General features: G+C 33.8%; 1 long non-coding RNA gene across 17 annotated transcripts in view; it reads left to right on the top strand.

The window, feature by feature from the left end:
* The window catches only part of LOC118181616 (uncharacterized), a 976,960-nt gene that overhangs the window by 662,256 nt on the left and 293,233 nt on the right, over window positions 1-21,471 (top strand). The window contains exon 1 of one of the 17 annotated variants that reach the window (XR_015039880.1): window positions 12,271-12,467. The exons of 15 other annotated variants lie outside the window; for them this stretch is intronic. This is a non-coding gene — a long non-coding RNA (uncharacterized LOC118181616). Of the gene's footprint in view, window positions 1-12,270; window positions 12,468-21,471 lie in introns of those variants that run through there. One more of the 17 variants, XR_015039865.1, reaches the window with a different exon arrangement.

The following is a 21,471-nucleotide window of genomic DNA, read 5'->3' as shown; positions in this document are numbered from 1 at the left end:
TATATTGTAAATTTTTTGCTTTAAAAATGATTGAATTATGTTGGTCTTATCTTCCGGTTAAGGTTTTTATGCCTTTAGTAAATCCGTATGCAATATTTTTAGAATTATCAACAATTTTAAAGTTGTTTAATTCCCGCTAATCCTAATAATTTTTTTGATGGCGGCCATTGCTTCTTTACATTTGAAACAACAGGATAGTGGATTTGTTGCCAATCTAGAGAAACTTAGCTTCGCAACAACAAAGATAACGCATTCATTTATTATTGCGAATTAAATCATGCTCCTTTCTGAAATTTTTTAAAGGAAATAAAAGTTTTAAGATTTACTTAGTAATTTTTAATACAGATATTTTGAGTTTTTATATATTTTTGCCTTGTCGCGAAGTGAGAACTGAATTAATTGAATGAGAAATATTGAATCGTCTGTGAAAAACTGTTTCTTTTCCGTTTTGGTTGCTTAACTTCTTTTATACATTGTTCTAGCTTTATTATAGTATTTGAATAGAACATGTGGCAACGATTAGATAATTCTTTAAATGATATACATTTTGTGCATTCTGAGTTATAATATGAACGAAAAATAATACTGTTAAGTGAACCTAGCGCCAGAGTGTCGCTATGGTAAACAAATAGAGTGAATTTTAAAGAGTGTATTTATTCTATTGTGGTTTATGCACTGTCGACGAAGTAGATTTAATTTAGTTCAACAAGTTTAAATGAAATGCAATAAAAAATGCATAATTTAATATTCCGTACAAGGAAGTCATGTGGTGTACACATCAGATTTTTTCCATATAAATTTAGCTTTGCGCAGCGGGATTTTGTGGTTCGCGTAATGTATTTATGATGTACCTCCTGCGTTCGGCAATGATTTACTGTACTTCCTGAAAATGTTTGACAGGGAAAGTTTTTTCAGAAAATATAGTACGAATAATTAACTAACTCATTACATTAAATGATGAATTTTATCTTCTAAATCTTGTGTGCATGTTTGGACATAGTTAAAAAAGACATCCTCTACATGTTAAAACACAAAATCCTTCAAACTTAGGAAAGACTCAATATTTTTAGACATTTTCGCTTATTTCGCGATATAATGACTTAAGCAAGACAGTCTATGAGTGTTAAATTATAAATTTCCTCAAAACATCAGAAGAATAAAAAAAACCTTAGAGTATCCACAATGTGTCTCGGGAAATTACGATTTAAACAGGACGTTTCGAAGATTTGTGTTATGGGAAATATCACAATGTAACAATGCTGCCCCCCTTTTATCAACCAGGCAAAAACGTAAAGTAGTGTTGACCTGCAGAAACTATATTTCTTAATATCGAATGGAAGTTCAAAAAGGAAAACTTGCTCAACTAAATCTTGAACTATTCCAAATAGTATACCGATTTATGATGCTGTTTATGTTGGCTGAAGCCGTAAGCTACGAATGCATCTGGAATAACGAATGAGTGTAAGACGGCCTCTAATCCATTCGTTTCCATTCATCACCCATCACGGTTTCTGTGAGTCCCATCCGCACGAGAGGGGGGGGACTATGCGGGGTTAAGTGATTAACTCTCCAGATTGAAAATGAGATTGTTATCGGAGTTAATAGAGACGGAACAAGACATGAGAAAGGTCCTGACCGCTACCTTCACAGCTGCAAGCTATATGTTGCATTTTTTAGCGGTTTCGTTTCGCTACGCAGGCAAAAGACGGAGTTAAAACGTTCCATACATAGCTGTGTTGTTGATTGGACATTAATGCGCAGTTGTTATCCTACATAGGGAAAAATAATTTCCTCGACATAGCTGGAAAATCTTACTCACCAGATTATAGAGTTATTAGGATTTTTGAAGCAGGAAGACGTGAAAATGGGCAATGCCTTCGCCAGGATTCGAACCTGGACCTCTCGAATGCACGCGTAGAATGCACAAAGGCGTGCGGAAAAGAGGGAGAAAATACCTAATAGGATCAGCGTCATTTTCAGGACATCCCGGACTATCAATCTAAAGTCCCGAAACATCCTCCTTAGTGCTTGAAGTCACATCCCAGTATATCCCCATATCTTCAAGACATCCTTGTTAGATCCTCTTGATAGCTACCAGATGTCGTGTATCCCTTCTTGCCATACCCTTAGAACATCCCAGAACATCCCTTAACACACTCATCCGAGTGTATGATGTCGCATCCCAGTACATCACCAGGACATCTTTTTTGGAGACTCTTGACTTGATGTCGTGAAGGTTCTACTTATTACATTCTCAGGCCATACCGTAATATCCCCTAATGCAGACTCTCGAGAGAGTAATGACATCTCAGTATAACTTCAGAACGTTCATATATTGAAAGTCTACGGGATGCTGTAAGGATTTAAGATTCTTCTTACTTAATTTTACTTCCTTGTACGAAGTAAAAAGGAAGTATTGTAATCGCGAAAAGTTTCAGGCAGCATATTTCAACGAAAATATCCAGTTTGATCGCTATCGAATGCAATTTAACGATGTTTTTGCGTGATATCGGTACGTATAGACGGAAAAAAAGACTCTTTTCCTCCAAAAAAAATTATAAAACTGCTTTGAAATGAATTCTGAAGAGAATTTTTCGTGACGTCTGTACGAACGTATGTACGTACGTATCTCGCATAAATCAAAAACGAGTAGCCTCAGAACGTTGAAATTTTGTATATAGGACTGCTATAACATGTAGATGTGCACCTCGTATTTAGGTTGCAATCGGCCGCGCCAAACGTATATAAATATATTTATATATATATCCACTCTGTTACTTGGCTCAGTAATCTCAGTTTCTTTACTCTTATATGTTTGTAAATTGTACATTTTTTGCTTTGAAAATGATTGAATTATGTTGTTCTTATCTTTTGGTTACGGTTTTTATGCCTTTAATAAATCTGTATGCAATAATTTTAGAATTATCAACAATTTTAAAGTTGTGTAAGTGCGGCTAAGCCTAATAATTTTTTTTGATGGCGGCCATTACTTGTCTACATTTGAAACTGCAGAGTAGTGGATTTGCTGCCAATCGAGAGAAACGTAGATTCGCAACAACAAAGGTAACGCCTTCATTTATTATTGCGAATTAAATCATCCTCAATCCTTTCTGGAATGTTTTTCGAGGAAATAAGTGTTTAAGATTTACTTCGTAATTTTTAATACAGATATTTTGAGTGTTTATGTATTTTTGCCTTGTCGCGAAGTGAGAACCGAATTAATTGAATGAGAAATACTCAATCGTCTGTGGAAAACTGTTTCGTTTTTGTTTTGTTTGCTGAATTTCTTTTATACATCGTTCTAGCTTTATTGTAGTATTTGAATAGAACATGTGGCAACGATTAGATAATTCTTTAAATGATATAAATTTTCTGCATTCTGAGTTATAATATGAACGAAATATAATACTGTTAAGTAAGCCTAGCGCCAGAGTGTCGCTATGGTAAACAAAGTGAATTTTAAAGAATGCATTTATTCTATTGTGATTTATGCGCTGTCGGCGAAGTAGATTTAATTCATTCCAATAAGTTTAAACGAAATGCAACAAAAAAAGCGTATAATTTAATATTCCGTACAAGAAAGTCATGTGGTGTACACATCAGATTTTTATATTTAGTGTCTCAGTTATACGTATCTAAGGCTCATAATATGCTGCAAGTCTCTTTCAATCGTAAGTTTGGTTTATCAAATGATGCCTTTCCCTCGCTTTCCCTTGAGTTCTGGCCTAATTACTGTACATTTTTGACTTTTCAACCTCCCTGTGCAATTTTGCTTAAAGAAAATGGCATTATCTTCCGTTCCGTCTTCCGTAAAGCAAGTTATATGCCTACTTACTTTATGACATAAATATTTCTAAACGTCACAGTTTCATTACCAGACTCGCCGCTAGAAAACTTTTATGGTCTCTAACACGGAAAAGCAAAGGTGAGCGGTGAAAGCCATAAACACCTACTATCGGGTAATGAATCTTTGTTTGAACAATGGGTCTTCGTCGCATCGGCTACACGAAAGGCCATAATTTTCCCCTTCCAAATCCGTTAACGCTCAATTGCTAAGCTCGAAATGAGCGTTTTTTGGTTCTTAGAATTTTTCATTTCACTTTCCTGTAAAGCACGGACGCAATTAAAGTATTAAGATATAAATGTGAGCTTTCGAAATGGCGCTTTATTTTTGCAATTTACGGAATTTCGATTTTCCTCCTTTGTCTGGTTTCCTGTACAGTCAGTGCAGCTGCATTTTTGATATAAAGGCTGTAATACAATCGAACCGCGTAATAAAGAAACCCCGGGTATTACGAGCGAATATTTTGGTCCTTTCCATTTTCCTATATACTTTAATATATTTCCTATATATTTACGTACTTGCAAAGTTTTGAAAATCAGAAATAATGTGTGTATGTGTGTGTGTATTTAATTATGACAAAGCACATTAGGGCTATCTGCCTAAGGGGAGGGATGCCTTCGTGGAGGACTTTCTAAGGGAAACTGGCTCGTATACACGTTACACATGGGGAAAACCACGAAAACACCAGCTCGTGCGCGGGATTCGAACCTCGGACCGAACTACCAGTGTTCAGTGACTTGTGTACCGCACGACCGCTGGTGGGTCTATTCTGGGCTTGTGTTATAGTATTCTAGTTAGTATTCTCATGTGCGTTCTTGATGTTATATTCTAGTTGGTATTATTATGTTCTTCTAATTAATTTAATATAATTTTGTGCTGTTGTATTCTAGTTAGTGTTTTTAGTTAGTGTTATTGTATTATAGTCTTATATAATTGTATTTCGGTTAGTGTTATTTTAGCTAGTACTATTGTATTCTACTTAGTATTACTGTATTCTGGTCCTGTGGTATTGTATTCTAGTCTTGCCCCATTTTCGTATGCGTTCTTGTTAAATTATATTCTAGTTAGGGTTATTGTATACTTGAATCTTGTAGAGTTGTGTTATAGATAGTGTTACTGTATCCTAGTCGGCCGCTGGTGGGCCTCATAAATAATGAGCTATATGGATATCTTCGAGTGAAAATGATTTATATTTCGTCCAGAATTTCTGCAAGTTTTAGCGAAAAAAATTACTCACCTTTAAAATCATCCACGTTTAAAATTTTAAGATCTATATTCTATTTGTAAAATAAAATACCTTTGCATTGATTTGCAGTTATGTTCAACTTCACTTTTCTTTAAGTTCGAAGTAAACATAACGAGAAATGGGTGTGACACCCAGTCTAGGAGAGCGAGGACACAGTAAGCAAATCTTAGGACAGTATGGGGGGGGATGTTCTGTGTATATGATGTATGTGACAATTAAACCAAAGAACGTAACTGGTTTTTTTTTTTAATCCATTCAAATTCTTTACCTGAATTATCAGATACAGCTGCATTTGATATTAATACTGTGATTGAAATTTTACAATTTTATCTGTTTAGTGAAAAATGAAGTATTGAATCTCATAATTCTTAAGTTTGAGTTAAAAGGTAAATTCGTATTTAGAAGGGAAAAAACTGTGTTATTCTTTATTTTCGCAACTGTTGAACATAAATTTATGTTCAACGGTTGAAGTTAAATATAAATTTGTTTTTAATGTTGAATATAAATTTATGTTTTTAACGTTGAATATAAATTTATGTTTTTAATTGGAAGACAGTGACTTCCAATTAAAATTTTTTTTAATGTCGTAAATATTTATGCTTTGGCATTTTTAAATTAAAAAAGTTCAGTATTGTAAAAGAGCCGAGTTGTTGAACGCTAGTAGTTAGACATGAGTTCGACTTCAGGCAAATGGGCGCATTTTATGTTACACTCAGGAACACTGCAAATAGCGCAGTAAGAAAGAAGAAAGGTACATGTCATTTCATCAGAGATGGACTCCGGTCCTGGAAAATGACATTTAAGGATGTCTTGGAATCTGACCTTCCGAAGACTATACAATCGCGCGCAGCCCCCGCAGTGCCCTCCGGGCTTTATACAATTGGACGGAAAAATAACGCTCGGACAAGAAAATGTATTAAGCCACCTTTGCAACCGAGCACAACCAGTCGCAATGATAAAATTCGATGTGGTGTTCTATCCGTTGAAGTAAGTCCCCTAGCAAAGGACCGAATGGAACTAAACCACCAAGGATTGTCTGTGATTATCAACCATATAGCTCCACCGCAGCCAAAGGAACGGACAAGACATTACCAGTAATGTCCCTGCCGAGCTCGAACCTAACATCGAATAAACGATGGTTCTAGTCACTGTGAAAGGTAATTATATACCCCCGTGGTTGAAGCTGCCAAAGTACCGATCCTAGCCAGTACTTCCCAGGAATTCTCCTGAGTCAAACCCCAGGGGGAAGCCGAAAGATACAATCGTGAAAATTTGCAAATACCAAATACGTATACTGCGAACAAAATATGGGACAGTTCTATAGCTACCGTTTTACTCGGTAACTTTACTTACTAATTTTCCCTTACGTTTTCCTTACATTTTCTCCTTTCTTTCTTGGGTTTTCCCTATTAGAGGGATTTGGCTACGTGCCAAATTCTTTTTTCTCGAATATCTACGGAACGGCGCCGAATTGAAATTCGAGACGCGTGTCCTCAGATTCCAAAAAATTCTCCGAATCCATCGATACTGTTCTCATCTTTGTACGACTTTAATCGGCCGAGATATTAATTAAAAACTGCGGAAACATTTATTTCCGCCTTCCCTTTTTCCGAGTGGCAACAATAAACTATCGGCGACACACACTTTAGCCGCTTATATATATAAAGATTTACTAATATCTCTTATTTTACTAAACTTTTCTTACTCTTCCTTCCATATTTCGAAATTTAGGCTCATTCAAATAAAAGTCACCAATTTTTTATGATTTATTTTTAAATAAATTTTTATAAATTTTTCGAAAGAAATTTGAAATTATAATCTATAGCATTTTTTGCCATCATCTTAAAGTAGATGCTCTTCTAAGCATGCCTGCAAAAAATTAAAGGTTTTTATTCAAAATTTCATAAGATATACGTGAATTTACATTTTGGCGCGTTTTGAAATTTGGCATATTTATTAAAAGCGATAATAAAGAAAATGTGGTATACGCACTTTTTTAATATTATTTGAATGTATGAGCGATGACATTTTTTCCCGTTTGTGCACAAAGAAAAAAGGCTAAGGAAAACAGTTTGCTATAAATTAAGAAGTTCGCCAAGTGAATTATTCTTAGCGCAAACTGAAAAGAATTTACCAAGATAAATTTTTTAATTTTATACATAAATTTCTCACCAAAAATTACAAAATTTAATATCTAGTCATAATTTGAATCGTAAAACTCAAATATGGGGAAAAAGTGTTATTTTTTTTTCAGAAAAATTGCGATTTTGTATCAAAATACCTATGTTAGATATGTTCTATATATAAATCTAATACATATCCTAAGTCAGGCTTTCCAAATATGGAAAACACAATTTGAATTTCGTCAATCGGCCGAGTAAAACGGGAGACATATAACTGTCCCCCCCCCTTTTTTTTAAGTCCAAAGGGATCCAAAAGTTCCTGAAGCACTATTGTTACTGTTTTCGATTTGCGATTTTGCGTTGAATCACTATAAATGTCCGTTTCACTTTTCAAACTGTTGCCATCAAATGTTAGTGTCCTGCATTATATTTGAAGAAATTAAATAATGAAGAATCTGCATAAATGTATGTCTATTTCTCGCATTGTGATAAAACAACGGTACATAGAGCCATCGAATTTTGAATGACGTCATCCTCCTACGAATATGGGCATGTGGAAGACCAAATTTGAAATTTGGAATTTGTTTTATGATCGATTTCATATTTTGTAAAACTTTAACGAATTTTTGATTAACAAACTCAAGGATTTCAAAGCGAGCAATGGCAACACTCGACGGGGAAAAAAGAACCTTTTTATCTCCAGCACGCAGAACTGTGTATCGGAAATTCTAAAGATAGGCTCATTTTAAAATTATTTTGCGGCATTGCTATAGAACTGAATTTTATGGTTTAAGTGCAAAAAACATGATATTTAATAAAATAAATAAAGGTAATACAAAAAATGTTAAAAAAAATCGCCCCTTTGAACGTAATTAAAAATCTGAAACTTTTCGGTTTTTTTTTTTTTTTTTTTTTTTTTTTTTTTTTTTTCTGTGTACAGTGGGATCCGATATGCAAATGAACCAAATTTGGTGCCAGTACGCATGGCCAGGCACCCTGTAGTGACACTGGAATCAGGAGGTGAGCCCTATGGTTCTAGGAAAAGAACTCGTAAGAAAAAAGCCCACAAGAAAAATGCTCACAGAATAATGCTCACAGGTATAAATGCTTACAGGAAAAAAGCCTACACAGAAATATGCCCACATAGAAAAAAGCTCAGATGACAAAATGCTCACTTAGAAATATGCTCACACGGAAAAAAGCTCACATGGATATATGCTCACATGGATGATTAAAAAGTTACATGATGGCGTTCTCCAATCTTCTGTAGTACCAGCGGTACAATATTTGGATACCCTTATTAGCGTTATGCTTCGGTTATAACGTCCTAAGTGCTATATCGAATATCATCCATATTAATCGATTATTGTGTTCATATTGAAAAGTTGGTTCTCAGAATTAATTCATATAAAACCAAAAATTACATACAACGGTAAAGCGCTTTCTGGTTTTGCTGACAATGCAAAATCAACAACAATTCAAGCTGTTATGGTACGTTCATTATTTTCAAAATACAAAGAAATTATTGGACTGGTACCAGTACTTAATATGACTACCAAAGATGAATTAGATATATGTAATAGCAAGAAGCAATACATTAAAATTAATAATAATTCACATTCTATAGTATGTGTCTTTTGTATAGTATGCAGAAAAGGTTCATGATTTTACACAGTGTATGAAATGCATGATCGAAAAAAATAGTGTTAAGGAAACATTAGCATTTCTATGAAATATTGTACTCTCTAATTATGTGATATTTAATTGTGTAATATTAAAAAACACTAAATATTTTTTTATTAATTGCAAATTGCAGTTTTATTACTTTTCGTTTTGTATCTATTCTTTCAAACACTATGTCATTTACGATTTTACTTCCTTGTACGAAGTAAAAAGGAAATATTGTAATCGCGAAAAGCTTCAAGCAGCTTATTTCAACGAAAATATCCACTTTGACCGCTTTCGAATGCAATTTCACGATGTTTTTGCGTGATATCTGTACGTAAGGACAGAATAAAAGACTCTTTTCCTCCAAAAAAACTGCTTTAAAATGAATTCTGAAGAGAATTTTTCGGGGCGTCTGTACGAACGTACGTACGTACGTGCGTATCTCGCATAACTCAAAAACGAGTAGCCTCAGAACGTTGAAATTTTGTATATAAGACTACTGTAACATGTAGATATGCACCTCGTAGTTTGGTTTCAATCGGCCGCGCCAAACGTATATAAATATATTTATAAATATATCCACTCTGTTACCCGGCTCAGTGATCTCAGTTTCTTTACTCTTATACATTTGTAAATTGTACATTTTTTGCTTTAAAAATGATTGAATTGTGTTGTTTCTATCTTCCGGTTAATGGTTTTATGCCTTTAGTAAATCTGTGTGCAATATTTTTAGAATTATCAACAATTTTAAAATTGTTTAAGTGCCGCTAAGCCTAATTTGATGGCGGCCATTGCTCTTGTTTACATTTGAAACAGCTGAGTAGCGGATTTTTGTCAATCTAGAGAAACTTAGCTTCGCAACAACAAAGATAACGCATTCATTTATTATTTCCAATTAAATCATGCTTAATTCTTTCTGGAATTTTTTCGAGGAAATAAGCGTTTGAGATTTACTTCGAAATTTTTAATACAGATATTTTGAGTTTTTATGTATTTTTGCCTTGTCGCGAAGTGAAAACTGAATTAATTGAATGAGAAATACTCAATCGTCTGTAAAAAACTGTTTCTTTTTTGTTTTGTTTGCTGAATTTCTTTTATACATCGTTCTAGCTTTATTATAGTATTTGAATAGAACATGTGGCAACGATTAGATAATTCTTTAAATGATACAAATTTTGTGCATTCTGAGTTATAATATGAACGAAATATAATACTGTTAAGTAAACCTAGCGCCAGAGTGTCGCTATGGTAAACAAAGTGAATTTTAAACAATGCATTTATTCTATTGTGGTTTATGCGCTGTCGGCGAAGTAGGTTTAATTCAATCTACTAAGTTTAAATAAAATGCAAGAAAAAATGCGTATAATTTTATATTCCGTACAAGGAAGTCATGTGGTGTACACATCAGATTTTTTTAAACATCGCCGTTATGTATGTTTATTAGATTATCTAAATAAATGAATGCTGGAAATTAGGTTTTATTTTGTATTAAATTTAAGTATTTTCTGTTGCTTTAATGTATGTTATCTCAATAAATGAATGTTGGAAATTAGGTTTAATTTTTTATTAAATTTAAGAATATTCTATTTTCTTTGCTTACTTTTTATGCGCTTGTGATAACAAAGAACTTCATAATAAATAGAAACAAAAAGTTTCATCGTGTGCTATTTAACGAAGAGTGTACTTAGCTTACTATTGTCTACTATATTTTTAAAATTATTTCTGTACAGTAACAAAAGGAAAGTTATTGATTATGAAAAGTGCATGAAATAATCATTGTAATCTACCACTATTCTAAAATGTAGAAACTAAAAATAAGTAAATACGTTAACATATAATCGAAAGAAATAGTGTTAAGAAACATCAGCATTACTAATAAATACTGCAATCCATAATTATTGCACTTTTAATTGCTTACTACACTGCTTGCCACCCAAATTGCAACACCAATCCTCCTTAATTAAGGGGTTCGATGTGAGACAAGAGACAAAGACAAGAGATATCACAACAAAATTTATTTAGTAGATAGCATGTTGACCAAGTATCAAATGATTAAATTTATAGACTTCTCTGAAGTGTGGTTCCGGTGAATCTTTACATTATGGTAACTTGGCGATTTTCTGGCGAAAATTTGGCGACCAACCCTGCTACAGCAACCTGCTAGTTTTGTTTTGGACGCCATTTTGTTTTCACGAAGTAAAGGCATGTTTTTTTTTTTTTTTTTTTTTACTCAACATTTTTTCCAACAATCTGCTAGCCGAATTACGCATATACTAGAACTTTTATGGAAAAAAAATGCTTAATTACGACGAAGATTAGGTGCGAAATTGAGAGTGCCTGCTTGCCGCGTTTTTAAGAATTGCACATACACGGTATCCATGTACAGGTCGACCTATTTTCTCTTAAAAAAACATCCGAGAATTGCACAAAAATGGCATTGCGCACACGCTTGACTTTATCTATGTACATATCGACCTATTTTCACTTAAAAAGTCAAAGAAAATTGACAAAATCCAATTCTTCTTACTCTTGTAAAAAGCGCCAAACAAATAAGTGGGCGATTCTGCATTTTAGCAGCGAAATTGTTTCTAAGTGCTTATTAGCTAAAATCACGATCAGAATTTTCCGGAAAATGTCACATTACATGTCTCAATCTCTCATTTCTCTGAGACAAAATAATCTGTGATTCGAACTGTGTACTTCTCAGATTATTGCTAAAGTCCTAGCTAGTAACCTTTATCGCCTTACCAAAATGTCGCCAAACTACCTGTTACCATATTCTAAAGATTAGCCGTGCCCAAGCAGCACATGACGTAGCAAAGACGTTACCACGATCACTTTGCAACCTCTCGGACCAGTTTGCAACGTCTTTGCTACGTCATGTGCTACTTGGGTGGTTCCTTCCAGAATCAGTAGCCAGAGTAGCCACCATTGTTGAAGATCACCGCTGCCACATGCCTCGGCATTGATTCAAAGAGACTTTGGATGTGTTTTTGGTATATTGCAGACAAAGCAGCTTCCACACGTTGCCAAAGTTTATCTTGGTGTGGCAGCTTAGGATGTAATCTGGGTCAATCGTTCAGCAACCATGGACCACATGTTTTCTATCGGCGAAAAATCCTGAGAGCGAGTCGGCCAGGGAAGTAATTCAATCTGGCGATTGACGAAGAACCCTTGGACAATGCGTGCCACTCGTTGTCGCGCATTATCCTGTTGAAATATGGCTGTGGGCAAGCCCTGAAGGTAAGAAAGGACAACTGCCTCCAATACCTCGGAGATGTAGCGCTGGCTGTTTAAAGTACCGGTAATGCGTATTAGAGGAGTGCAAGAGTGATATCCAATACCGCCCTATACCTGAGTTCTGCGCATGTTTGCATCCATGTTGGTTGATGGTTGTGTGAGCTCCTGGAAAAATCATTACATTTCAGTGAATGATGAATTTATTTTTGTGAAAGTGCATTATTTAGCTTCAGAGTGTCTTCCGGTTTGATTATCTATGCATTTTGTTGAAGGATGTGTCTTATTTTTGAAGATTGAAGCATTTTTAAATCTTGAAGCTGGTCGATTGCCTCATTTGCATACGCAAGTAAGTTTTTATGCTTGTTTTGCTAATAAAAGACAGTAAAAATAACTCTTGAGTATGTGCTTTTGATGTATGCATTTATCTTCATACTTGTGCTTAATTTTAAGCTTCAGAGATTGATATTTTTCAAGTTGTGAACATTTTTAACTCTCAGTATTACGTTTAAGCTTAGTGTGGCGGCCAAATGTTTACCTTTTACGCTTTGAGTTTTGCACCGGGACTTTTAGTCTAAGTGATAAAATGTTCTTATTGTAGTTTAATTATTTCCAGAAGCAACTACTCGATACTTGGGTGCTCTGACAAGTTGATTTTTCGGCCCGTTGGTCGAATTAGTGAATTTTACGTAGATTTTTCAGAATTCTGTGTTTGAGAGTTTTTATTGTATTTTAAAGTGTTTTAAGTGATTTTTAGTATTTTTCATGATTTTAGAAGATTGTTTATTGAAGAATTATAATTATAATTTGAGTGTAACTGTCTTGAATATAATGAGTGCTATGGAACAAATTACGATTGTGTACGCGATGCCTTGCCCGGTATTCAAGGAATAAGTAAGATACCTTAAAGAACATCTTCATATATGATTTGCATATTTTTAATATATGTTTGCACTACGATGGGGACTTTTAATTTTGTTATTATTCTTTTGCTTGGATTATATACTATCTTTTTCTCAAGATTCATCTGTGTTACTTCTCTCCCGGTTGAGTGTAAGTATACAAAGGAAGAAAAATTGGGTACTATTCGGTTTTGAGGGCCGTAAAAAATCGCCAAACTATTGTTGATGCCAGTGCTGCCAAAAATAATTGCAGCAACCCTAACGCAAGGAGGGAAGTGTAATAGTAAATAATTAAGATTGTTTTAATTTAGATGGAAGGTTAATTTCATATAATACTTTTTTATTATTATAATTTATATAAAAAAGGCTAAACGTGACTGAATGGAAGCATAAGAGTAAATAACTATTTCAGATCATTATTATAATTTATGTAAAAATTGCTAAACATAACTGAATGGATGCCTGCATCGCTATTTCGCTATTTAGTTATCGCTAAAGCATAGTTTCATCTCGTTGGCTGTTCAAACATAATTTTCTATAATGAATAATGCCTTTTCTTTGAAAAAATTCTCGGTAAAGTTCAGAATCGCCCACTTATTTGTTTGCCGCTTTTTACAATTGTAAAAACAATTGGATTTTTGTCAATTTTCTTTTACTTTTTAAGTGAAAGTAGGTCGATGTGTACATAGATAAATTCAAGGGTGTGCGCAGTGATATTTTTGTGCAATTCTGGGATTTTTTTTTAAGTGAAAATGGGTCGATATGTAGACACCGAGTGTGTGCAATTCTTAAAAACGCGTCACGCGGTGGGTGATTCTGCACTTTACCCAACATTCTATTGCAGACTTTTCGTCATGGGCAGTTCCCAAATTATCCATAGGATATCAAAAAAGGATTTAAAAATTAAACTAGTATTTCAATGGCATCTTAAAAAATATAGAACTATATAAACTTACGCAATCTGAAATCAGCGCGTACGCTAGATTTGGCGCGCTGTTAAATGGGTGCGTTTGCTAGATTTGGCGCTTTTGCACATACATTTTCGATGCAATTTTTTTTAACGGTCTTCAAAACCGAATAGTACCGAAAAGGGAAATTGTTTTTAATCTTGTAAATATTTATTTTAATTGAATATAGATATTTTATCTGCACATAGAAATTTTACTTGATATTTTATTTAATGAATTTTATTATAATTAATTTTGATATATATTGCTTATAACTTGGATTTTAATATGAAGGTTTTAAGGTTAATCTGTAGATTATGGTAACTCGGCGATTTTTTGGCGAAAATTTGGCGACGAACCCTGCTACAGCAACCTGCTAGTTTTTGTTTGGACGCCATTTTGTTTTCACGAAGTAAAGACATGTTTTTTTTTTAATTCTTTTTTTTTAACTCAAAACTTTTTCCCAACAATCTGCCAGCCGAATTACGCTTATGCTAGAACTTTTATGAAACAAAAGTGCTTAATCATGACGAAGATTAGGGGGCCAAATTGGGAGAAAGTGCAGAATCGCAAACTGCTTGCCGCGTTTTTAAGAATTGCACATACACGGTATCCATGTAAACGTCGACCTATTTTCACTTAAAAAAACATCCCAGAATTGCACAAAAATGGCATTGCGCACACTTTTGACTTTATCCATGTACACTGCTAAAGTCCTAGCTAGTAACCTTTATCGCCTTACCAAAATGTCGCCAAACTACCTTTTACCATATTCCAAAGATTAGCCGATTTTAAACATAAATTTGTGCTGCTGCATCATGCCAACTCTCGCGCTTGAATAGAGTTATTCAATCTGTACCTGATATTTGACCCTGCAGGAGCCTTATTATATTGAGGATAACCTGGCATATCAAAAAAAGGAATGGCGGGCTGTTAACACTAAAAATAGAAGTACTGACATTATCATTACCAATAAGAAGATTCATTTTTATGTTAAATATGTCTCCGATATAATCACATGCATTAGCTGCACTAAACATGATGAAATTCTTTCTATTATATCTGTTTATTTTTCTCCTGCGGAGAGTATTGAAAATCATCTTGTACATTTAGAAAATGTTTTAAGGGATTTATCAAATGATTTTATTATTCTGGGGGATTTTAATTCTCAACATTTTAACTGGGATTCACCTATAATTGACCAGCGTGGAATTTTAACTATGGAATATATTTTACAACTGGATCTGATCCTTTTTAATGAAAATGACTCTAAGCCTACCTTTGCGTCATCTGTTGGCACTGGTTGGACGGACTTGGTCCCAGGCTCTACCGGTATGCGAACAGAGAATGTTAAGATGGATATTCTAGAGAGCGAGTCTTTAAGTGACCACCATTACATTGTTGTGGAATTTGATAGTGAATATGAATTGGCACAGAGCACTTGAAGTGGTGCACTGAGGCGGAGGCGATCGAACACGTCTGTCCGTCGTACCCTCCTGCATCCAACGGTCACATATCCGCATTACAGTTGTTTGGTTTTGTCCAACACGACTACCGATTTCCCTGAAAGATAATCCACACTTTCAGTAGGCCACTGTACTTCCTCTGTCGAACTCGGATACTTATTAAACGATGATCGTTGTTTACTACAAGGCATAATTTATCTTTTTTTTTTTTTTTTTTTGTTAATCTTTGGATTATGGTAACTTGGCGATTTTTTGGCGAAAATTTGGCGACCAACCCTGCTACAGCAACCTGCTAGTTTTTGTTTGACGCCATTTTGTTTTCACAAAGTACAGGCATTTTTTTTTTTTAACCACAAGAAAAACACAATTGCCGAACTTTAAATCGTCGAAAACACCAAGTTTTAATTAGCGTTTTGAAGTGGCCCCACAGACGAGCGTCATGTGCGTCTGCGCTGAAATTGTAATCTTTTGCATATCTCACCTCCGCTAATGCATGTTGCAAATTTCATGTTATTTGCGTGCTTCCTTCAGAGTGTTGCATTTACGGTATCCAGCAGTGTATTTAAAAGACACAACTAATTTTTTATTAATTGCAAATTTTATTTCTGTTACCTTCCTTCTGCTATTTATACTTACTTTCAAGCACTACTTCATGTTTTTTCTTAAATAGTGCTGTCATGTATGTTGTTTGTTAGTTATTATTTCATTTTAGATATATGTGAAGTGTTTTGGGGTTATTAAATTTAGGTATATTTATGTATGAAATATTTTTGATCACATTTATTAACTACTTTATACAGTCTTTCATTTGAATATCTTGGAGGTATAGAAGTTAATGGTTATATTTTTTAGGTACTATTCGGTTTTGAGGGCCGTAAAAAATTGCCAAACTATTGTTGATACCAGTGCTGCCAAAAATAATTGCGGTGACTCTAACGCAAGAAAGGAAGTATAATAGTAAATAACTATGTAAGATTGACGTTTTACTTTAAATGAAGGATTAATTTCATATAATATTTTTTATTATTATAATTTATATAAAAAAAGGCTAAACATGACTGAGTGGGAGCATAAGAGTAAACAACTATTTCAGGTCATTATTATAATTTATATAAAAATTGCTAAACATAACTGAATGGATGCCTGCATCGCTGTTTCGCTACCGAGTTATCGCTAAAGCATAGTTTCATCTCGTTGGTTGTTCAAACGTAATTTTCTATAATGAATGATGCCTTTTCTTTGAAAAATTTCTCCGTAGAGTGCAGAATCGCCCACTTATTTGTTTGCCGCTTTTTACAAATGTAAAAACAATTGGATTTTTGTCAATTTTCTTTTACTTTTTAAGTGAAAGTAGGTCGATGTGTACATAGATAAAGTCAAGGGTGTGCGCAGTGCCATTTTTGTGCAGTTCAGAGATATTTTTTTTTGAAGTGAAAATAGACCGATGTATACATGTATACCGAGTATGTGCATAGATACCGAATATGTGCAGTTCTTAAAAACGCATCAAGCAGTGGGTGATTCTGCACTTTACCCGAAATTCTATTGCAGACTTTTCATCATGGGTAATTCCCAAATTGTAAAATCCATAGGATATAAAAAAGGACTTAAAATCAAGGAAGGATTTTAAATTAAAGTAGTATTTCAATGGCGTCTTAATATAGAACTATATAAACTTGCGCAATCTGAAATCAGCGCGTATGCTAGATTTGGCGCTTTTGCGCATACATTTTCGCTGCAATTTTTTCACGGTCCTCAAATCGGAATAGTACCATTTTTTACTCCAATTCCAATTGCTTTCGCTCGCACTTGGTTTCAACTACACAGAGTTATTACCAAAAGTTCAGAGTTGCCAAAGGCTAATCACGGTAGTAAAATAGAAGAGATTTACTTTATACTACTTTAGGTACATCTGTCACCCGGAGGCGAAAAAAAACTTTCAAAGCTTGGGACTGGCATTCCTGGTCGTGGTGGCAAATGTTGCATTCAAAAATAACAAAAGTACCATTTTTTACTATGAAACGCGAATAAATTTATACTTGAGTTCAGGTAAAATACTGATTATGTTATCTTAAGAACCGCTTCCTCATTTATTATGACAGGGGCAATTTTCAATGTCTCTGAGATTTAACAGAAATAAATGTGATAATGCTGTTATTAGAAACGCTCTTTTTTTACCCACATATATATCTTTACTTTTATTTATGTCTGATTGAGTTTTATATACTTAAAACCTACTATTAATGTTATACATTTATAATAACCCCTTTCATAATTACTCTCACTTAAGGAAAAAATTGATGAAATCTTAAATCATCGTAACTTAGAATTTAAGTTATTTAAAAATATAGTTTCATGTACTGAAAATAATTGAGGCTATTATTAACTATGCGGGGCTCACCAGCGGCCGAGCGGTAAAGTCACTGAACACTGGTAGTTCTGTCCGAGGTTCGAATCCCGCGAACGGGCTGGCTGCATGGGCGTTTTCGTGGTTTTCCCCATGTGTAACGCGTATACGAGCCAGTTTTCCTTAGAAAGTCCTCCACGAAGGCATCCCTCCCCTTAGGCAGATAGCCCTCGAGGCTTTGCCATAATCACACACATTATTAGCTATGCATATTTAGTCTAAAGAGAAATTTAAAAACTATATTTTAAATTACTGAAAATAATTAGGGTTATTATTAATTTTGCACATTTAGCCTAAAGAGAAAAATTATCTTCTTCTGGTTTTCAGGAGAACGTTTTCAGGATGTATTATCTTCTGGTTTTCAGGAAATGATAAAATATTTAAACTTTAGAAAAATACAAGGAATACAAAATTTTAAAAAAGAAAAAAAATATATTAATTATTAAGCTTATTTTTCTGCGTAAAATCAATATGTAAATCAATATGTATACAAGGACATAATAACGATATTTTCACAACTGTCGCAAAAAGGTGGAATTTTGCGAACATTTAGGCGTCGGTAAAACGTCGTTATACGATGCTTTCACAACCAAAATATCATCTGAAAAAGACGCAATAACGACGTTTATGCGACAAAAACCTCATCTGCAAAGACGTAATAAAGACGTCTTTGCAACGGTTGCAAAACAGTGGAGTTTCACGGACATCTGGGCGTCTTAAAGAAGACATATTGCAACGTTTTTACAACATGACTCGCGACCCGTTTGCAATGTCGTTACGACGTTGCGGTCCTACTTGTGTATGTTGTATCTGACCATTAAACTAGAGAACGTAACTTGGTTGTTCGATTCCATTCAAAATTTTTAACTAAGTTGCCAGAAAGAAATGTATTCGAGATTGAGATTATGACAGAAATTTTAACCTTTTAAGGAAAGAGGGAGTAATGTAGTGTAATATATAAGTATGCTGCATCCCTCCTGGCTGATAATAGGCCTCGTATTTAACGCAGGACATCTAACACAGATTAAAATAAAAATACAGTTAAAAACATCAAGCCGAAATACCCAATATTGTTCTTTTGCCATTTATAAAGTTCATCAAACCATAAACCATCATATGTTTCACCATATTTAAAGCCAGTAAAGCCCAGCCATATGTGAGCCAGTTTCTTCTTAGAAAGTTCTCCACGAAGTTATCCCTCCTCTTAGGCAGATGGCTGTAGTGTGCTTTGCCATAATAAACTAAACCAATAAGCTCAAACATCCAACTGCTTCTGTTCTCACTTTGATGATTGTTTTCTGCCCTTGTTTTCTCTTCATCAGCAATCAGTAAGACAACTAGTACAAATTTTGTATAATATGGGTGTTGATGAAAATTCATTCTCACTTCTGTGTCATACGAACGGTTGTAAAACTGCTTACAGAGTTAGTTTTGTTTATGTCATCTATGAGGATGGTGTTGAAACTGGACACCACCAGTTTCGTGTTAGAGATGAATTACTATTCATATTTCTACCTTCTCTGTATTTGTTTAAGAATTAAATAGATATATATATATCTTTGACAGATATGTTTCCAGTTACGTAATCTGAAGCGATTCTCTCCCTTTTCTGGAACTAAAAAAAAACCATTAATCTTGATATAAACATTCCAAAATCGTAAATTTAAAAAAAGTATTCAAAGCTAAAATGATTGAACAATGGAACTATGATTATATCACTTCTGAATACGGGGGATATTACAAAAATGTTTTTTCCAAATGTCTTTGAAAGACTGAGAAATGAGAACTTATTGCTCAACTTTTATCTGGGCGTGTAGAGTTTTTGTTTACCTTGAACGGGTTAAGCTGATGTCTTCCAACTTGTGGTACTGTTATCTCGGTGTTCAGCGAAGTGTTTTTTTACTTGCATTTTGATTGTCCTCTGCTTAATTACACAACAAAGTCATTATAATGTAAACTGAACTTAATTGAATTAATTGGCCACCGAAATGTCATGAATTTGTTTCGCTACCTTCGGCCTTCCTTACTTTCTAGAATTTTGCTGTTTTATTGACTCTTAATTTAAATACTGTAAATGATTTTCTTTGTTTTTTAGCTTTCTGGTTTTTAAAAAATCATACATGTTTGATTTATTATTATTATTTAAAGTTAATTTTTTTTTCCATTGCTTACATTTTGTAAGCCTCGTGTGACACTTTGTGTTGCACGAGGAGAGGTTTCACTCCCTTGTACGAAATAAAGAAAGAATTGTAATCTCAAGAAATTTCGGGCATCCTATTTCAGCGGAAATATTCAGTTTGCCGGTTGTAGTGTCGTTAGGTATTTTTGATATGGCAGACGTAAAAAGTGAGCAAGGCATTTGCCCAGACTCGAAACTGCACCTCTCGAATACGTGCCGAGTGTGCTACCGTTACACCACGATGGTATGCAGAAAGGAGGAAGAAAGTACCTTATATGGTTCCCGAACTCATTTAGACGATTTTTATTTGCATGAAATCTATACGTACAGACAGAATAAAAAAATTGTTTTTTTCAAAATGGGTTACAAATGGATTTAAGGTCAATTCAAAAGAGACACATTTTCGAGACATCTATATGTACGTACATACGTATGTGTATATGTATCTCGCATGAATCGAAAACGGTTAGCCATAGAAGGTTGAAATTTTGTATATGTGAGACTACTATAACATTTAGATCCTTTCCTGGCTTTTATTTCACAATCTTTGGTGGTAGTCATATATTTCCAACCACAGAAGTACTTTAAATGGCGAAAATATTTATGTCTTGGCAGTGGCAAATTTAAAAAAATTAATTTTCGACAAATAACGAAATTTAACTGCATATATAACAATAGTTACATATGCAGTTATATATATAGCATGTATATATGTAGTTTAACAACAAATATCTAACAATATTTAATATCAGTTTATTGTTGTTCTATATAGAATATTTAATAGGTCTACAAAGGAACTCGTGGTGCCCAGATCAATCTTTTTTAAATAAATGTACTGTCTTTTTTAAATTAAAAAAAAGCCTAAATAAACAATAACCTGTAGTCCAGTCATAAATTAATTTATTTTATATTAATTCCTATGGGAAAAATGTTTTCAGTTAACGAATAACTTTCAAAAGAGAATTTAATTCCTGGTTTCACGGTTCTGTAAATCTATGACAGTTAGACATAATTTAAAAGTACAGTATTTATCTTAAACTGTGAACTTATCTGAGAATAAGATAAGATTAGATTTAATAGGTCTACAAAGGAAGTCGTGGTGCCCAGATCAATCTTTTTTAAATAAATGTACTGGTCTTTTTTAAAAAGCCTAAATAAACAATAACCTGTAGTCCAGTCATAAATTAATTTATTTTATATTAATTCCTATGGGAAAAATGTTTTCAGTTAACGAATAACTTTCAAAAGAGAATTCAATTCCTGGTTTCACGGTTCTGTAAATCTATGACAGTTAGACATAATTTAAAAGTACAGTATTTATCTTAAACTGTGAACTTATCTGAGAATAAGATAAGATTAGATTTAATAGGTGTACAAAGGAAGTCGTGGTGCCCAGATCAATCTTTTTTAAATAAATGTACTGGTCTTTTTTAAATTAAAAAAAGCCTAAAT

The sequence above is a fragment of the Stegodyphus dumicola genome, chromosome 2 (genome assembly GCF_044657685.1).
Source record: "Stegodyphus dumicola isolate Sdum_Otavi_A_Nest chromosome 2, ASM4465768v1".
Taxonomy (NCBI): Eukaryota; Metazoa; Arthropoda; class Arachnida; order Araneae; family Eresidae; genus Stegodyphus; species Stegodyphus dumicola.
The sequence above is the reverse complement of the archived record's forward strand: the minus strand, read 5'-3'. Positions and strand labels throughout refer to the sequence as shown.